Raw genomic sequence first — 18,966 nt, forward strand, 5'->3', positions numbered from 1 at the left:
CAAACTCACAGAGAATTGACTGCTTCTGCCTCTCTGAGTGCTGGGATTACAGGCATGTGCCACTGTGCCTGACTCCAAATTCTTTCAAAGAAGAGAGTCAAATTTTGCCAACTAAGCCTAGCCATGATAGTGGGAGTCCATCACTTAGGAATAGTGATGCAAAAGTCATAATAAAACATTAATGTGTAGGCTTTATCACATCAAAACCTAATAAGCTACGTCAAGTGTGGCTATTATCAAAATGCAAGCAGGAGCTAGTATTAGAAAGTTTACTAATCTTGGTATATAAAAAGCCTCAAAAGGAAAAAGTCATAATTTTCACAAATTCTGAGATTTTTAAAAATAGCCACTCTAGTAAAACATTATGAAAAAATAGAAATACAAGGTTAACATAATAAATCTTTACTAAAATAGTCAAATAAAATTTCCACGGGGGCCTAACACATCAGTCAACCTACCATCTCCTATATTATTTGGCACTGAAGTGTTAGGAAATGTGATTAGGGAAAAGAAAACAGAGATAATAGAATTAAAAAGAAAAAACCCAGCTATTCCTAGAGGGTAGTCAGGGAACCCCAGTGTCAGTGATAAAGATGACTTATCCATTGAAAGATTTTCACAAAACCTAACGGCTCATATGATCAATCTACTCTTTTAATGCATCACGATCTTTAAGTCATGGAGGCCTACTCCTATTAGGAATTATAAAGTAAATAAGCAAGTGACTTTATTCAGGAGCTACAAAGAAAGAGAAAACTAATTTGTAATGGCAAGAAATATTGATAAAATGCACTAGGTAAAGTAAGAAATGTACAAAACCCAGTAGAATTATCTATACTCCTAAATAACACAATGAAAGCATTCATTGCTTTGAGCTAAGCTTCTAGGCATCACTGTCCATACATCAACACAGTGTTGGTAACCAGTGAGCCCAGCAGGCACACCAACATGCTTTATCTGCAGGTCAAGGTGACTATCAAGGTCATACAGAATAAGACATAAGAATAGCCAAGAAAATGCTGAAGTTCAAGTATAATGTGTGGTTCTGGGGTTGGAGAGGACTAAAATGGTTTCGTATGAAAAGGGTTTTTGATAATTAAGGTTTTTGTTCATTAAAATGATGTGGTACTGGGGCATGAAGACTCAGACTAACACAACAGAACAGAACAGCCTATCGAGGCCCAGGAATGTGTAGACATTTACCACTGACTAAAGCTTGTACCTGAAATTGCTGGGCAAAGATAGAACAAAATGATACCAGGACAGCTGGGTAATTCTTTGGGAAAACGTTACAACTGTTCATCAAACCACATTACAGGAATAAACTTTGAGCTGACCAGAAATATAAATATAAAAAGCAAAATAAGAGATTTTTCTATTACTTTATAAATCCTAATAGGAGTGGGCCTCCATGACTTAAAGATCCTGATGCATTAAAAGAGCTGATTGGTCAGTCTGACTATATTCAAAAAACACTTTCATGAAAAATACTATCAAAGTTTAGACAAAAACAAAAGGTTTGTGAAAGTATCTGCAACATGTACTAATAGTCCAGACATATATGTCATATAGCTGACATTTCTAATATATGCTGTATATACTGTGTACTTTAATTTGCTCCTTTAACAATACTTTAATTATGATGTGTAAGCTCATAGCTACAATCTCTATCTTCAAGCTAGTATGCAAATGTATCATAATTTAAAGAATAATAATTCTAATGGGCATTTAGTTTGGCTACAGTGTATGTGAATACGTGCATGCACGTGCACACACATGGAATTATAAAACAAAGACTAAAACAGAAACCCCCACATCCAGTTGAGTAATGAGCAAGAAACTGACCATCCACAAGGGTAAATTAAAAGGCTCTCATGCATATGAAAACACTTCTAGCTTTTGTCTTTTAAAAACCTCAAAAGTGAAGTTCAAAACTTCACTAAGCATTTCCAATGCGTAAGCTGGAAGAATCCAAACACCTATTAACAGGTCTTATTCACAGCACCAGAGTTGCTCAGCACATGAAACTGATGGAACTCCATCAGTTCCAACCTGGTGCAAAAGGTCTGGAGAACTCCTGGAGGAACACTGGTCTTCAGACCACATCTGAAGGCTGAGGAGTCTGTATTCTAATAGCAAGGATGGATGGTAGCAGCAGTGATGACAACAGTAACTCACCAGCAAGGCAGCAACACAGACAGGTAAAAAGCAGACACTTTCCCCTTGGACTTCTTTATATCTGAGCTGATGTGGTGGCGGCCATGGAAACGTGTGAATGTGTGAGTGTGTGTCTGCACGCCTGTGTGTTGTCCGCTTCTAGGCCGGGTATTCCAATTTCCACTAACCTAATCCAGAAAGTTCTCGGCACTACCAGAGCCTACCTACACTAGATAATTCTTCATAGGCATATTCAAGCCTTAGTTCATGAGTGATTGATTCTAGATCTCATCAAGTTAATATAAATATTACTTTCCACAAGAGCGTGGAAGGTAAGCCAGAGCAAAACAAAACCTAGTAGTTAGGACCACGCCTAAAACCTGGGTCTTTAGAAAAATTGTAACCCAGACAAGATTTGGGGAAAAAAAAAACTCTGAAAAATAAAGGGAAGGGTAAAACAGAAATCTAAAGCGCCTCCTCCCCCGGTGGTGCCAACTGGGAAGGGAGGGGCCTGGAAGCTGTTGCTCTCACTGGAGTCCCTTGACGGCTTTGGTGATGGCCTCCGAGTTTCAGTTCCTGTGTCCTTTTAGGTCCCAGTCTTAGCCTGGCCGTCACCCTCATTATTTCCATGACTTCCATCTCTCATGAGGAAACCTTACCCTTCCAGCCTCCAGCGTTCCCCCTGTTTCCTTGGTTCTTCTAAACACAAAACCTAGGGGATCCCTCTTTCAGACTCTTCCGCTGTGCCCCGCCCTTCCCTCTGCACGGGAAAGCGTTGCTCTAGAGTAGAACCAGAAGGGTAAATCTCAAAGACACAAAACTAGTGATTTGAGACCATTCTGAAACAGCGGTGTTTCCACACATAGACAATTTAATTCATGACTAAACATTTTAGGGTTTGGTATCTGAGCCCTGGTTAGATGGCAAAAATGTTGTCTTACTTGAAACCCTCTATTTCAGAATACTAATTGTTTGTTGTAATGAACATTTGGGGGGGGGGATGTTAGCTTAATGTGGAACAGTGTATGGTGGAAATATTGGAGCAGAATAGTTACTAAACGTGCCTGACTTGATGACCAAATCCTTCACATACAGGCTTTTACATTTGTTTCAATTAAAAACCCGGTTTGTTTTCCCTCAAACACTTGAATTTGCTGAACTCTCAATGTGTCTTGTTAGACACTTTTTGCCTGTAATTCTTTAAAACCATGTGTGACTTAATGCATATGCTTTTCATTCATTTACAATCAAATCATCAAAACACGGCCTTAAAGAGCTATTTGATTTCAAAGAACATTTTTTAATAAGCATTTAAAGCCCTTCGAGAAATAAAAACGGGATGCCACATCTTTCTAAGCGTAAACACAGCACAGCCCAAACCACACTCATGGGCCAGAGAAATCCAAGCTTCGGAGTTCTCCCCTTCTCCCTCTCTTTTTCCATTCTTGGCTAAATGAGCCATCTTCTATCTCCCTTTAACTCCCAGTGAAGCGTGAAGTGTTTTGAGACGAGGAAATAGTGCTTTTCAAATTATTTAAAAATTGACTTAGCTACTATTGAGCAGCTCCTGTCAAGACACGAGGTCGCAGCAACTGAGAGAGTTCAGGAAAAGCCTCATTTTCCTGAGTGCAGATTCCATTCATCCCACAGACATTGCAGAGAAGGACCAGGAGTTCCTGATGGCTTGAAGATGAAGTGCTTTTGTGTCCAAGAGCTCTGGCCTTTACCCTCACAGCTGTTGTCCTGATGAAGATGCAGTTCTCAGCTTATGGGGGCCTAAGGTATACTCTGAGGCTCTTTGCTTACTAAGTTGTCACAAACAATGACCACATTTCCCTGGCCTGTAGGTGTGGCATGCTTTTAAACTAACAAAGGGAAAGAGAAGTTATTACAAGTTTTACTTGGAGATGAAATATCACGTTAGAACTTTTTTTTGGGGGGGGGGCGTCATTGTGAAGTCAATACAGTAATGCCGCATGGCCCTCATAGGGCTTGGGTGATTAAAGTACAGATGCCATGTGTTACCCACTCTCCAAGTCTTAGGGAGATGCTGAGCTCAGGATGCAGAGAGGATGGTTTACGTAGTAGAACTAGGATATGGTTGCCAGAACTTCAAAGAGATTTAAAAATTCTCTTTAAAAGCAGTAAGGGTAAAATAAAAATACTGACTGGTGGGTGAAGATATGACTTTGCTATTTAAAGATTTGAATATGACCTTTGCGTCATCCTCATATTAATTCAATATCAAGTCTCCTTTAAACATATCACGGCTGTGTCCATTTCCCCTCATGTTGACTTATACTGGTTAGGATTCCCGAGAAAGAAACAGAACCAAATGGCTCCCATGATTATGGAGGCTGGAGATTCCAGGCAACTCTCTTATGGTGTCAGCAATTTGGAGTCCTGAGTGAGCTGATGGTACAGTTTCAGCAGGAAGAAAGAGACTGAAACCACAGTGAACTGATACTCAATAGAGGTCCACAGGCAAGAAAAATCTTGTATCCTCGTTTGCTTCCAGTTTCCTCATTTTTAAAAAGTATGGTACTGGGGTTAGTAGCAGCAGAGGCACCTAGGAACTGTGGAAATTTTAATGTTCCATCCCTTGACAAAGCATATAGTCAGCAAGAGGGTAAGCATGCCAAGCCTTATGTTCTTCACACACTTTTCCAGTGATCCTAATACACCAAAAGTTTACAAACTTCGGTGCTACATCTCCATTTAATTCTTTTATCTTGATTGTTTTTCAGCCAAGTTATATTCTACATATAAATTTTCTTATATGAATAAATATGTGCTAATTATTTGTCATTTTTTTAAAAAAAGCTCTGTTTTCCTCACTACACAGAGAAATCTCAGGCATCAGTATGAAAGAAATTTCTTTTCCTCCTGGAAAGTTTCTTTTCTGCCCACTGGCCTGAAACTGCCACTGGAGTGGAATCTCTTTCCTTAACAATTAGAAACGTCCTTGGAGATTATATGATAGCTGGACCAGGAGTTAAGATCATCTGCCAGTTAAATTAGAGCTCATAACTCATTCCTTGTTCATACTAATATGCTTTACTCTGAGTATTTGGAACCTTTAAACAAAATGCATGTTGCTGGGCCAGGGAGAAAATGTGCTTTCTGAGCAAGCCCGATGACCAGAGTTTGATGCTTGGAACCCACTTAAAGAAGATACTGTGGTCTGAGTCTCTAGTCTCACAACTCCTTCTGATGGATGAAAGGCAGAGGCAGGAGAATTGTATAGACACTCTTGCCAGATGGCTTGGAGCATGTAGCATGGCAGGAACAACAGGAGAGAATTTGCCTTAAAAACAAGGTGGACTTTCACACGAACTCTGGTGCCCCTTATTTGGCCATGTCTCCTTGATGGGGAGGCCCGATGGCACTCGGAGGAAGGATAGCAGACTACCAAGAAGAAACTTGATATTCTAGCATCATATTCAAGGGATCCCCATCAGTCACAGTCATAGGGAAGGGGAATGGGGTGAAAGTGGGAGGGAGGGAGGAATGGGAGGATGCACGGGATGGGATAGCAATTGAGAGGTAATATGAATGATTTTATTTTTCAATAAAAAATTAAAAAAAAAACAAGATGAAAAGAGAGAACCAACACCCAGAATTTTCCTCTAAGAACTCACACAAGCTGTGGCATGAGACTGCATGCATGCATGTGCGCTCGCTCACTCGCACGCGCTCACACACACTCACGTACATAAAGATAATACAATTTTAAAATGTTCTTTCTCATTAACACATTTTTTCGTGATGGGCTATGACAGTTTTCTAAGTACATAGTCAAATGAGGTACAGTGTCTCAAGGTCATGTTAGATATCTATCTCTCTGCATGTCAGACTTAACTGTAAGGAGAAGTAACTTTGGAACCAGAAAGACCCAGGTCTGAACTTCAGCTTTGCAGCCTACCAAGCGGGCAAACTTGGCGAGTTGCTAACTTCTCTACAGCTTGGTTTCTGTGTTTCTCTTTGTTTTAGAACTGTCAACTTGATGACATTTAGAACCACCTGGAAAAGGTCTTTATTGAGTAATTGTTTTTGTCAGGTTTGATTGTGAACATGTGTATGAAGTATTCTACTTTCCTTCCTCCTCTCCCCTTCTTCTCCCCTCCCCCTCCCCCTCCTCCTCTTCCTTCTTCCTCTCCTCCTCAGTCTTTCCCCATCCTCCTCCTTCTTCTTTAACTTGCCACAGGAGGTCACAGTCCACTGTGGGTAGCAGCATCCCTAGGCAGGTAGGTGTGTTTGGCTGTATGAGAAAGCTGGCTAACCATGACCCTGAGTAAGTCAACAAGCAATGTTCCTTTATGGCTCCTGACAAGCAGTGTTCCTCCATGGCTCCTGCTCTGACTGAGAGACCTCAGTGATGGAATGCAATTTGGAAGTATAAGTCAGATACATTCCTCCATAAGTTGCTTTTGATGAGAGTGTTTTTATCACAGCAACAGAATGACACAAGAATACTCATCTATGACAGGAGGTGAAAATAAAATACGAGAAACACTTAGCGTGGTGCCCAACAAATGATAGTTATTTGATATTTGGTGAAGTGGGGTACCTGGTGATTTAAGGAAATGTGTGTATGAGAGAGAAGGGGCGGGCCTTTAAGATAGAGCTGAACACTGTGCTGAAAAGTAAAGGTGGCAGATAGAAGAGCTGGCCTGGGGTGAGAATGTGAGAGATGGCTGTCTTCCTCACTGGCTACAGCACTCGGTAGAGCAGCCCCCCTCCCTCCACTTGCCTGGGTAGCACAATAGAGCTGTGTGGGTAAGCAGTGAGAGAGGAAGAGCTGGCCCAATCCCTTGCTTGATGTAGCCTTGGGTGAGCTAGCCTGGGCAGTGCTGGAGAGCTCACCCTGGTGGTGTGGGTGTGGGCCAGATTGCCCAGCTGACCAACTCAGCAACCACCCAGGCCCAGACCCAGGGCTTTGAGTTGGCCCACTCCAACAGCTACCCCAACTATGAACTGCTGGAGTTTGGGAAGGGGCCTGTCCTGCAGATCCAAAGCTGCAGGATCTCCATGACACAGGGTGACAATAGGACATCCCAGAGGAGTCCCAGTGAAGATCCGGCGTTGATGATGTAGCAGAAGCCAGACCAATGACTCAGTGCAACGAATGTTTGTGTGTGGGCAAAAAGAGTATACTGTACAAGATGAGAATTTTTAAAAATTCTTCTTTTGTGGGGGAAGTTGCTAGGGCAGAGGGTGGGTATGAAGGGACAAGGAGATGAGAGGGATTGGGGTGCATGACATAAAATTCATGCAGAATCAATAAAAAGTAAAAAAGAGAAAAGGCTTTTATAGGAAGCCGTTTTGCCCACTCCTCAGCTTTCTGTTGACCACAGCTCCTTTCTGTTTCCTTTACTGTTGCCCTTGTCTATGTCTCCCTAACCTTGAAGGAAGTGTCAGTGAGACGAGACTGTCAAACTACATGGATAGCTTTAGTCTACATTACAAGGCCAGTCATGTGAGAACCTGCTTCCTCACAAGAAAGACAATTTATTCCCTGAATGTCCTTGCAGGTGCCTTTTGTTGCTATGGGCCCCATGAATACACAACCTACTGATCCCATTTAGTGTTACTCCTAGTGGGAGCAATGTAGACACAGTACTCATGTATGAAGTACCTACTTTTTAAATTAAAATTAAAAAAAGAAAGAAAAAAGAAAAAGGAAAAGAATCATCTCAATGTATCTTGTCTGGCCCTTTGGCTCCAGTTAGCTGCTTACATAGTAGTAGTACGTTACCAACAATAGTAGTGGTTGACTTAATTGCCCGCCATCTTTTGAGTCTGGAGTTAAATTTAGTCATTGTATATGTGAACAGAAAGTTCAGAGCTAAAACAACCTATTGAAAATTATGCTTCTTATTTGAGTGTGCGTTGGAAGAAGAAAGCAACCAGGAATTGGGCTAATCTGTTGGGTTCTCCTTGAAAGTCCTGGGAAGCTGCCTACTGTAGGTGACTCAGTTTCCAGGTACTCGGTGGAGCGCCACACTGGATGGGAGTTAAAAGAATTCATCCGACTTGAAAGGAGGCAGCAGAATTGTGGCTTGAGACGGTATCTTCTAGGATCTCGGCCTAAGCATAATGCTTACAAGGGTCACATTTCGGCTTAGTTTGCCTTTTAACTTGTTTCAAGGGGGCAGTGCCGACAATATTTTAAAAATAATTTGAAAAACTCCCATTGTTTGTAATAACCTTTGTAAAAGTTGGAAATTCTCTTTGAACTTGTTTTGTCTCTCTCAAGTTGGCAAAGAGAACTTTGAGTTTCCAATGGAACTTTCCATTTAAAAAGAAGAAGAAAAAAGGTTATGTTGACAAACGGAGTGTGAATGAAGTCCTGGCTTTTCACTTGGTGTTCATCTGCTTTTTGCCGAGGACCCGCCCATCCACATGGCTTGCACGTAATTGAGAATGCGTGTAACAGGGAGGCCTGTGGTATTGACCAGGAAGCATGGCTTTTAATACACAAGAAGACCCTGCTCAGAAAATGAGGGCTTCTGAGAATTGTACAAACTTAGAGCCAACTTTCAAATTTTAATTTTGAGAAGAAATTTCTCAAGAAAATTAAGGTACTTTTGATGTATAAAGGTAGTAGATTGTAAAGGCCTTTTGTGTAGGGGGGAGGGTCATCCGATATAATTCCGCTTTTTTTTTTATTACAGAAATTTAGAAAAGTTTATTGCTTCTAGGACTCCATTAGTCCCCCGGTCTGCTAGACGTGCTAAGGATTGTAGCTGGGACTTTTTTTTTCTTAAGATATTTCTGAGTTCAAGTTTAAATAGAAAGTCCCATATAGTACCAATGAAAATCATACATCGTTACATTGGAGGAGAGAGATGTCTCAAGACTAGTTAGCATTACTGTAGTGTGCTAACATAGTAGCATAGGGAGGGGCCAGTGAGAGAGACGGCTCAGCAGGGAGACATGCTTGCTGGAAAGCTTGTTGACCTGTGTTTCATGCCTTTGGTCCAGAGGAGCCATTTTTGCAAGCTGTCCTCTGACTTTCACACGCATGCCAGGCTGGTCCCACTCATGCGTGTGCCCTCCCTCTCTGTCTTTAAGTAAATAAATAAGCAAATATGTTAAAGAACCGAACTGAAGTATAGCATCAGGATTAATAGCTAATAATAATTAATAGCTAATGTTAGTAATCACTATTAATAATGGATGTGGTGGTAGGAGGCCTCAAGAAAGAATATGAGAACTGTGACGTCAATTTTATTTTATTTATTTATTTTTATTTTTAAAGTTTTTTTATTATTTAATTAATTTATTCAGATTACAACTCAGTTGTTATCCCATCACGTCTATCCTCCCATTCCTCCCTCTCGCCCACTTTCACCCTATTCCCCTCCCCTAGGTCTATGACTGAGGGGGACCTCCTCCCCCACTATATGGTTATAGGCTATCAAGTCTCATCTTGGTAGCCTGCTTATTCTTTCTCTGAGTGCCACCAGGCCTCCCCACCAAGAGGAGGTGGTCAAATATGGGGCACCAGAGTTCAGGTCAGAGTCAGTCCCCACTTTCCACATAACTGTGGAGAATATTCTGTCCATTGGGTAGAACGGAGTAGGGGTTCAATGTTTACTACTTGTATTGTCCTTGGTTAGTGCAATAATTTAAGCAGAACCTCCCCCCGCCTCAGCCCCAGTCCATTCGTCACGATGTTCTTCTTGTAGGGTTCTAGGACCATCTGGGTCCTTCTATTTCCCCATATCCCATATTTCTCTTACCTAGAGTCCCAGTAGGATGCCCTCAATTTTAACTTTATGTTGAATTAGCAATAGAGAATATTTACCTTGAGATTTTTACTGGAAGGACTATTAAGATTCAAATAAGTCTGGCCAATGAAATACCACCATTTTCTCCATTTTATAATATTATGGGGGAGGTAATCTTTGTGTGAATAAAAAGGATACAAAGGGGAATGAGAAAAAGTGATAGATTAGTTCTACCTTAAATAATACTTTGAAAAAGTTGTAAAGTTGTATTAGTCATATTTGCATGATGTTTTGATAAGTGTTCATATAGTGTAATATTCAAATCAGAGCCAGTGTAGATATGTATTCGAGTATTTATCATATTTTTTGTGGCAGAAACATTAAAAATTCTTATCATTACTTTTTAATGTGTATTGGTCTTTTTCTTGTATATATGTATGTACATCATGTGTGTGCTATGCCCTCAGAGGCAAGCAAAAAAAAAAAAAAAAAAAAAAAAAAAAGGACATTGGATTCCCTGAGACTGAAGCTGTGGATGGTTGTGAGATACTACTACATGGATGTGGGATTTGAACCCATGTTCTCTGGAAGAGCAGCCACTGAGCTTAACCACTGAGCCATCTCTTCAGTCCTTTCCCAGCCCCTTTTTTCTCCAGCCCTTTTGAAATATATGGTAAATCAACATTATCTATGGTTTATGCCTGACAACTTTCTCCTAATTGTAGCTTCATACCTACTGGTTAACCTTTTACCATACCCTTTCCTGCACCCTCCCTAGCCTTTGGTGAGTACTATTCTCATCTCAACTTCTGTGAGAATCCTTTTTAAAGTTCCTCATGTTAATGAGATTTATTTATCTTTATGTTTCTCTTTATTCATTTACATATTATCCTCCAATTGATTTGAGTGATAGGAGCTGATCCCTAGTAGTGGCCGTATGATATTTCGTTGTGTATATGCATGGCATGTCTTCGTCTATTCACCCGTGAGTGGACACTGGAGTCGTTTCTATATTTTGGGTATTGTGAATAGTGCTACATTGAACATGGAGTACAGTAATGTCTTCGACATGCCAACTAGTGAGATGACAGAATCAAATGGTAGCCCAGCCTTTAGGAAAACGCAGTAAAAATGGCTGAGAAGGAGGAAAAAGAGAGGTTATAGTGTGTAGGTCTACACTGTGTATCATGACATCTATTGAATGTGTGCTCTAGTGCTCCTGGGCATGGTGCCTGCTGCTTCTTTCCACTAACTGATGGTTGCTGTAAATACAGGAAATGAAGGGCTTGGCAAAGATGTCACTTCACCTCTTTCAGCTCTCTGCATTGTCCCCTGGAATAGTTCCAGAGAGTTCAGTTTAAGGTGTAGGTGGAATGTGGTGTGTAGTGATGCTGGTGGAAGCTGGCTTCTGATTGGACCAGTGATAAAAGCCCACCTCTGAGATGCTGCTTGTATCTTCCATCACCCAGGAGCTCAACTAGCCTGGAGTAAAGAGAAGTGGAGGGAGAAAGAAACTAATACCTATAAAACGTGTATTTCAGCGGTAAGCCTGAATTACAACTATAGCTCAGACTTTTTAGCAATTGTTCAATCTTTAACAAATTAATTCATTGAACCCAATTACTTCATCTGTAAAATAAAATAATAATTATAATATTTATAGTGTCACTGTGTGCCAGGAATTGTATTGAAAATTTGATAAATACAGTTATTATTACTTTTGTCTCATTTTTATTTAAAATTTTTTGATCACGGTTCCCCTTCCCCGGCTCCTCCCAGATTCTACCCACCACCCAAATTCACATTCTTTCTTTTAACAAACAAACATTTAAAAATTAAAATCAAAATAAACAAAAAACTCAACAGACAAACAAATATCAAAACGAAACAAAACGAAACAAAAATCCCACAAAACAAAAGAAAACAAAGCACAGAGTTGGTTTGGTGTTGACCACCTACTCCCGAGCATGGGGCCTTCCCTGGAGTGTGATTGATATATGCAGTCACACTCCATTGAGGAAAATGATTTCCCCTTTCCCAACAGGAATGTCTGCACATAGCTTCTTGGCTAGGGGTGGGACTTGATGTCCACTTCCTGTTTTCCATGATGGACTTTGGTCTGGTTTGAATTTGATGCAGGTCTTACCTATGTTTTCACAGTGTCTGGAAGACACTGTTTCCTTGTAACCATCCATCAGCCTGATTCTTACAATCTTTCTGCCTCTTCTTTTACATAGAGCCCTGAGCCTTGAGGGGAGGAGTTTGATGAAGGGATCCCATTTAGGACTGAGTCCTCCAAAGTCTCTTACTCTCTGTATATTGTCCAGTTGTGGGTCTCGGTGTTAATTCCTATCTACTGCAGGAAGAAGCTTTGCTGGTGAAGGTTGAACATGACTCACTCTGCTCTATGGACTCAGCAATACGTCACTAGGAATTATTTGATTTCTATATTACTTTAGCAGAATAATAGTACTAGCTTCCCCCTCTAGGTCCATGACCTATTTACTCTCATGTTCTTGGCTATTTTTTTAGCAGTGTCAGGTTGTGTTCTGGCTCATGGAGTAAGCCTTAAATCCAGTAAAAAAGAGTGCTCAGTTACTCCCATAACATTTTTGTTACGGTTGCACCATTGTATCTTGTGGGAACATGGAGAAGTTGAGCTGATGCCTAGCCAGAAGCTTTAACTCTACCTCATAGGATTTACTTTGTATGTAGCTGAAGGAGAAAAGTACACAACCAGGACTTGTCTCATTTTTCATAGGAGGAGAGAAATATTGGGGAAATGAAAGTAAATACAAGAGCCCAAAGTTCTTGGATTTACCTGAGTCACTTTAATGGAATTTGTTCTCTTTACTACCCAATGTACTTTATGGGATTGTGCTTATAAGTTTATTCTGTAAGTACAGATGTATAGAAACAGTCTACAGTGTGTAGCCCAGCAAGCACCTACAGTGTTACAGAGTGTATCAAACATTATGCTATGCTACTATATAAAACCTTTGTCCTAAAATTAGAATGATTAGCTAGGGACACCAGAAACTACTTAGGTTGCTTACGTTCATGCAGGTACTAAGAAGCCAACTGCGATGTAAAGATTTGTTTTAGTTTTATTAATGTGCATATGAGTGTGTCTCTGTGTGAGTAATTGCACATGTGAGTGTAAGCACCTAAATGGAGCCCAGAAGAAGACATCAAATAATTTGGTGGCTGTGAGCCTCTAAAATGGGTGCTGGGAACTGAACCCCAGGCTTAGTCACTGAGCTGCCTTTCCAACTGCCTTGATGTGCAGTTTAACTTATTTTTCTCATTCTGGAGATTGTATTTTGGTTGTGGTTGCTGTTGTTCTATTATAGTTTGCCACAGTTAGGGTTTACTGGAGAGGCCACAGTTAGTGTCATGATTCCACAAATTCATGGTGCGTTAAGCCTTGCCTTGGTATTTCTCACACAAAATATGTAGTATTTCAGATGTCTTGTGACTGACACACAGAAAGCTATTCTTGTAGTTCAGGGCATGTAAGTTTGTTAATAGAGATTTGCCAGCAATTATGCACAATTATGCACATTTTTCAATGCTCAGATTTTAAAAATTCAGTCATCTTAATGTAAAAATGCACAATGAATTCTGACATTATGTGAAAAGAATTAGACACAAGTGAGTCATGTGGGTTCATAAACCCGAACCAGGTTAGTCCAAATAAACCTGCTGGTACATGGTACACACTTCATCTGCCAAATGTGTGTTATCAGGATGCTGAAGATATGTACTCCATCCGTACACCAAAGGAAAAGGAACAGGAAGCTGCACATATCATCTCGTTCACTGGCACACACCATAAATACAAGATTTTAATGGTGGACACAAACTCCGGAAGGAAATTGAAAACAACGGAGTTGGCTACGGAAACATGACTACCTAAATTTCTGGAGCTTTATTCAGGGTTTCAGAAGTGTGATTCTTATTAAGGATGATGAGAATCACATGGCCCTCGCCCTGACAGAGTGTGTGAGAATTTCCCCTCTTGGGTCAGACGAGTTATGAATGTTTGAAAAGAGGAAATCTAGAATTAATTTTCCAACTCACGACGACACTGGGTGCATGTGAATAAGAGAAAAAAAAATCCCATCATCATATGGGACAGTGTGCAACGCAGGGAGCTAGGCAGGCTTCCACTGTGTCCTCCCTGTTGTGGTATTCCACAAATAAACAATGCGAAGTAACTATCAACCCTCTCCTTGATGCCACCAAACTTGAAGCCACACTTCCAACTTGGACTTCCAACTTTGTCATTTAATTTTCAATTTGGCTTTGGCGGTGACTGGAGTCATGCTTGTTGACTTGTGGAATTACAACGACAAGGACTTGAATGATGACAGACTCACAGGGCCTCTATCTCATATTTATTTATTTTATTAATTTATTCATATTACATCTCAATGGTTATCCCATACCTCGTATCCTCCCATTCCTCCCTCTCTCCTGCTTCCCTCTTACTCCCCTCCCCTATGTCTGTGACTGAGGGGGACCTCCTCCTCCTGTATATGCTCATAGGGTATTGAGTCTCTTCTTGGTGACCTGTTATTCTTCCTCTGAGTGCCACCAGGCCTCCCTATCAAGGGGACGTGGTCAGAAATGGGGCCCCAGAGTTTGTATGAAAGTCAGTCCTCACTCACTACTCAATGGTAGAGAATGTCCTGTCCATTGGCTAGGTCTGGGTAGGGGTTCAAAGTTTCTTGCCTATATTTTCCTTGGCTGGTACCATAGTTTGAGCAGGAAGGACCCCAGGACCCAGATCTGCCCATCATAAAGTTCTTCTTGCAGGTTTCCCGGACTCTCTGGATCCTTCTATTTCCCCATCCTCCCATGCTTCTCTCACCTAAAGTCCCAATAGGATGTCCTCCCCTCTGACCCACTTTCCTGGTAAGTAAACCAAAATTAATCAAAAGTGATGAGGAAGGACGCTTCATACTCTAACTCATATTTAGTGCAATGAATCCGGATGGTTAGCTTAGGGCCCTCTCTTCAGATGCCACACATGTGCCTTCTGTTATAGAACCAGGTAAAGGACAACAGCCCCCATTCACTACCATGACCTTCTCTCCAGCCTTCACACCCAGCACGGCCTTTGGCACATAGCAATGATGTTGGGACATTTTATTTTACTTACTTTAAAATTTTTTGTTTGTTTGCTTCATATCCATTCAGGCCCTTTTTAAAAAGATACATTTCCTATTCAACCATTTCCAGACTTTTGTTTAGACAGGAAGTTTATTGTGTGCCTCCTTTTCTCCCTCCTTTTCTGTCCATCTGTCCATTGGTTGGTTTTGGAGGGTACGCTTCACCTCTTACAGGCTGGGCTTGATCTTGTGTAGCTGAGGATGACCTTGACTTTCGTACAATCCTGTCTCCACCTTCAACGCACTGGGATTACAGGCATGCTCTGGTAATAGAGACATATCTGGTTTACATGATGCTGGGGAGTTGAGCCACAGGCTTCCTGTATGCTGGGCCAACACGGTGCCACGTGAGTTCCATGCCTGGTTCTACCTCCTTGTTGAAGAAATGATTAGTCACCACCTAAGAGACAACAGCTTTTCTCCTGGGTTATCAGTCCCAGTGAGTGGAATAAATATGTTTCCAGGGACTGAGTATCTCACCGAATACCATTCCATGTCTGTGCAGAGAAAGACTATGGGAGGGAAGGTTGGAAAACTATAATGACGAAAACCAAAGTGAAAACTTTTGGGAGGAGTTCCATCTGGTTAGAGAACTCAGGGGTCAGACCCAGTGGTTAAGTCTCAGATCCTGTTCTACTATGTTCCTCAGCCTTGCTTGATGCAGTGGATTCTTCTTCCATCTGGCAACCTCTTCCTCTGGACTTCCGTGGTGCTAGCTGGCCCCTCCTCCTTGGTTATTCTCTTCTTCCTGTCTTGAGAGACCAGCACCCATATTTTTCTCCTCCTTTCCTGTATCATATCTTTCCTGCTGATTCTTAATGACACATGCACGTCTCACATAAAACCTTTGTATTTTCTTTCCTCTTTCTTGTACATGTGCATGTCTAACTTCTTTGCTACATTTCAGCCTGTTCAAATATCCTCACTTTATTCCAGTGGTTACCAACCCCTGGGTCATGACTCTCACAGGGATTGCATAACAGACATCCTGCATATCAGATGTTTATATTATGGTTGATAATGGTAGCAAAATTATAGTTATGCAGTAGCGATGGAATAATTATATGGCTGGGGGAGTGTCACCACAACATGAGGAACTGTATTAAAGTCTTGCAGCATTAGGAAGGCTGAGAAACATTACTTTATTCCTACCCAATGACATCCTGAATTTTCTTACTCTATTGTATTTTCTTCAGAAATGATAGTTATCTAAAATTATGTAATTGTTTGTTTACCTACTTTGTCTACCTTTGATAAACCACAATCTTCTCAAGGCTGTGGACTAAGCCATCTTCTGCACTGTTCTATCTTTATTATTGGAAGGTATCTGGACTTTAGGAAGGGCTCACAGATATTTACTTAAGTGGTAAATATTTATGATCTGGACAGGCCCATGCAGTATGACAATGCTTTGCAATAATCTAACAGAGTAATCACACCGTTGATTTCCATAGCTTACAACTCAGAATTTGAAAGACAAATTCTAATTTCATAAGATTGTACATTGTCTCTTAATGTTTCAATTTCATCCTATGTATGTCCTTTAATGTCAGAATTTATCTTCAGCATAATGGGAACACACATGCACACTCATGTGTGCGTGCACACACACGTGTACGAACCCACAGTGATGTGTTTGGGGGGGTAGTTATGCATTTTATGAAAACACAAGCACATTTGCACACATTCACTGGCATCCAGAGATCATAAAAACATTGAATCCAGATGTCCCACAAGAGCTCCTCAAAAACTAATGGCGTCTGTCATTTAGAATAACCATCTTCCACACAGAGCCATGGACACACATGTTGACTTACACAGTAGCTCAAAGATACATTTTGTAGATACGAAAGCTAGGTAGGCATCCCTGGCTCACTTCAGTGCTTTTATTAGGTCATTAACAAAATCAAGTGTATGCATTAATTTAGTACTAATGTCAATTACCAGAAGGTTCTGTAGGAGAAGGCCATAATTTATTGATTCCCCTCCTGGTAGACATCAATAAAGCAATTGAATCCAACATAGATAAGGAACTGGCCTGTAAGAAGGAAAGCCATGTCTTCCTTTTGCTAAAGGAACTCTAAAGGATGAGCAGCAAGTATTCCCCCAGGCAGATGAGCTCCTGTAGGGTTTCTAGCATAGTATGCTGTAAATGGGCCCTTGTACGCACCACATTCCTTGTAGCATTACAATGACTACCACAGACGTCCCAAATGTTGCTTCTCCATTTTTATTTGACCAAAACCTGGCAATTCTCTAAGTATGCATTTCTGTTGTAAATAAAAGAAATGCTGAGATTTGAGAAAACTGTTAGCAAATAGCGCTAACATTTCCATGTGGGGAATCACACCATTCAATTATCCTTCTCCATTCTGATATAAGACAGACATCCAGCTAAATTAAGTTTTCATAATTAGGTAACCCTCCAAGATCAGAGGTGTCCACTGGCTAGTTCTCTAGGTTTCAAATGCAAAACAGACAAAGTGGCATCCTTACTTGACCCTGTTTACTCATGAATGCAAAGGAGTGTGTCCGCTGCTCACCGCACAGAATGCTTAGGATGCAAGCGAACTCTCAAGAGAACGAGCAGGCACTTTGTGAAGGATGCTGGATGGCCCTCTTGGAGATGAGTAAGTGTGGAAAACATATAACTTCTAGTCATGCAGAGCGTGTCTGCCAGATGATGCCTCCTCTCACCCCATCCCTCATTCTCAACTCATCCTCATTCTGGACCCCTACTTAGTCCCAGCTTTGCTATCCCAGGGGATGGAGAGCTCCAAATGGTGAGGTCCAAGGCTGTGCAGAGGCTTGAAAATGGGAAAATGATGTCTGTTTCGCACATTACTTGTTACCAGAAACAGCTGAAACTCTGACAGTTTGTTTTGGGGACTCTGTTTAAAGCTCCCCCCTGTATGACACAGCTGCTTCCTTGCACAGCTGTGTCAAAACAGCTTTGTCAAAACTGTCATGAATGCACATATTTTCCTCTAAGCTATCTTGTGCAAAGCACACTTTCTCATAGATCTGTTGCCTCCACAGGCACATAGCTATGCATAGTTTATAGCATATGCCTGGTAAATGCATTTTTTCAAGTGGAAGGCTTGAAGTGTGATGCCCAGTCGATAGGCTGCTGCTCAAGTTAAATCATGTTTTCACTTTGGGGGGACTCTATCCATGAAGGGTACCTGAGGTCATAGTCTTGAGTTTCTTGACTTTACAAACTTCAAGATTGAAGAATGTAATATGCAAACCTGAAAAGCATTAACTTTACCTTAAGCCCCATCAATGAGCTTCAGAGATCTGGAAAGCAACTGTAGGCAACAGAACGAAAAGGTCAGGTTTTATTTGGCTCAGGAGTCAGAGACCATCCTCCTCCTGTCATATGCAGCATCCAGGCTCCTCAGTTCCTTTCACGTTTTACATCACATGATAGAAATGAGTGTGTGCTTCATGTTTTAAATCTTCCTTTTGGGGCCAACGAATGCTAAGTTGAAGTGAATGAAAGAAGGCCTGTGGACTCAAGCTATTTTGTAACAGATTTTGAGAAGTGGTTTTGGCTATGACTTGTATACTTATCATAGTTTTAAAAAAAGTTTATATTTAAAGGCGTTCTTAAATTATTAAAATGCACACAAAAATGATTAAATGTGTACAAAATCAGTGACCTTGACTGCGTCACTTGACCTTCCAGAGAGTCTGCTGTGGGTTTCCTGTGCTTTTTACACAATTCAGCTGGTGCCAATCCAGTGGCATCAAGAGGGCCTCGAGAGGAGACCAGGTCATGATGACTGTTCGACAGGGAGGGAAACAGGCTTCCTACAGCACTGTGTATCTTGCTTTTTATCTTCTACCATGTGAAGAATCAGGGACCGCCCCTCCAGAAAATGTGGCATCCA

This window comes from Acomys minous (genome assembly GCF_964271855.1).
Source record: "Acomys minous genome assembly, chromosome: 14".
Taxonomy (NCBI): domain Eukaryota; kingdom Metazoa; phylum Chordata; class Mammalia; order Rodentia; family Muridae; genus Acomys; species Acomys minous.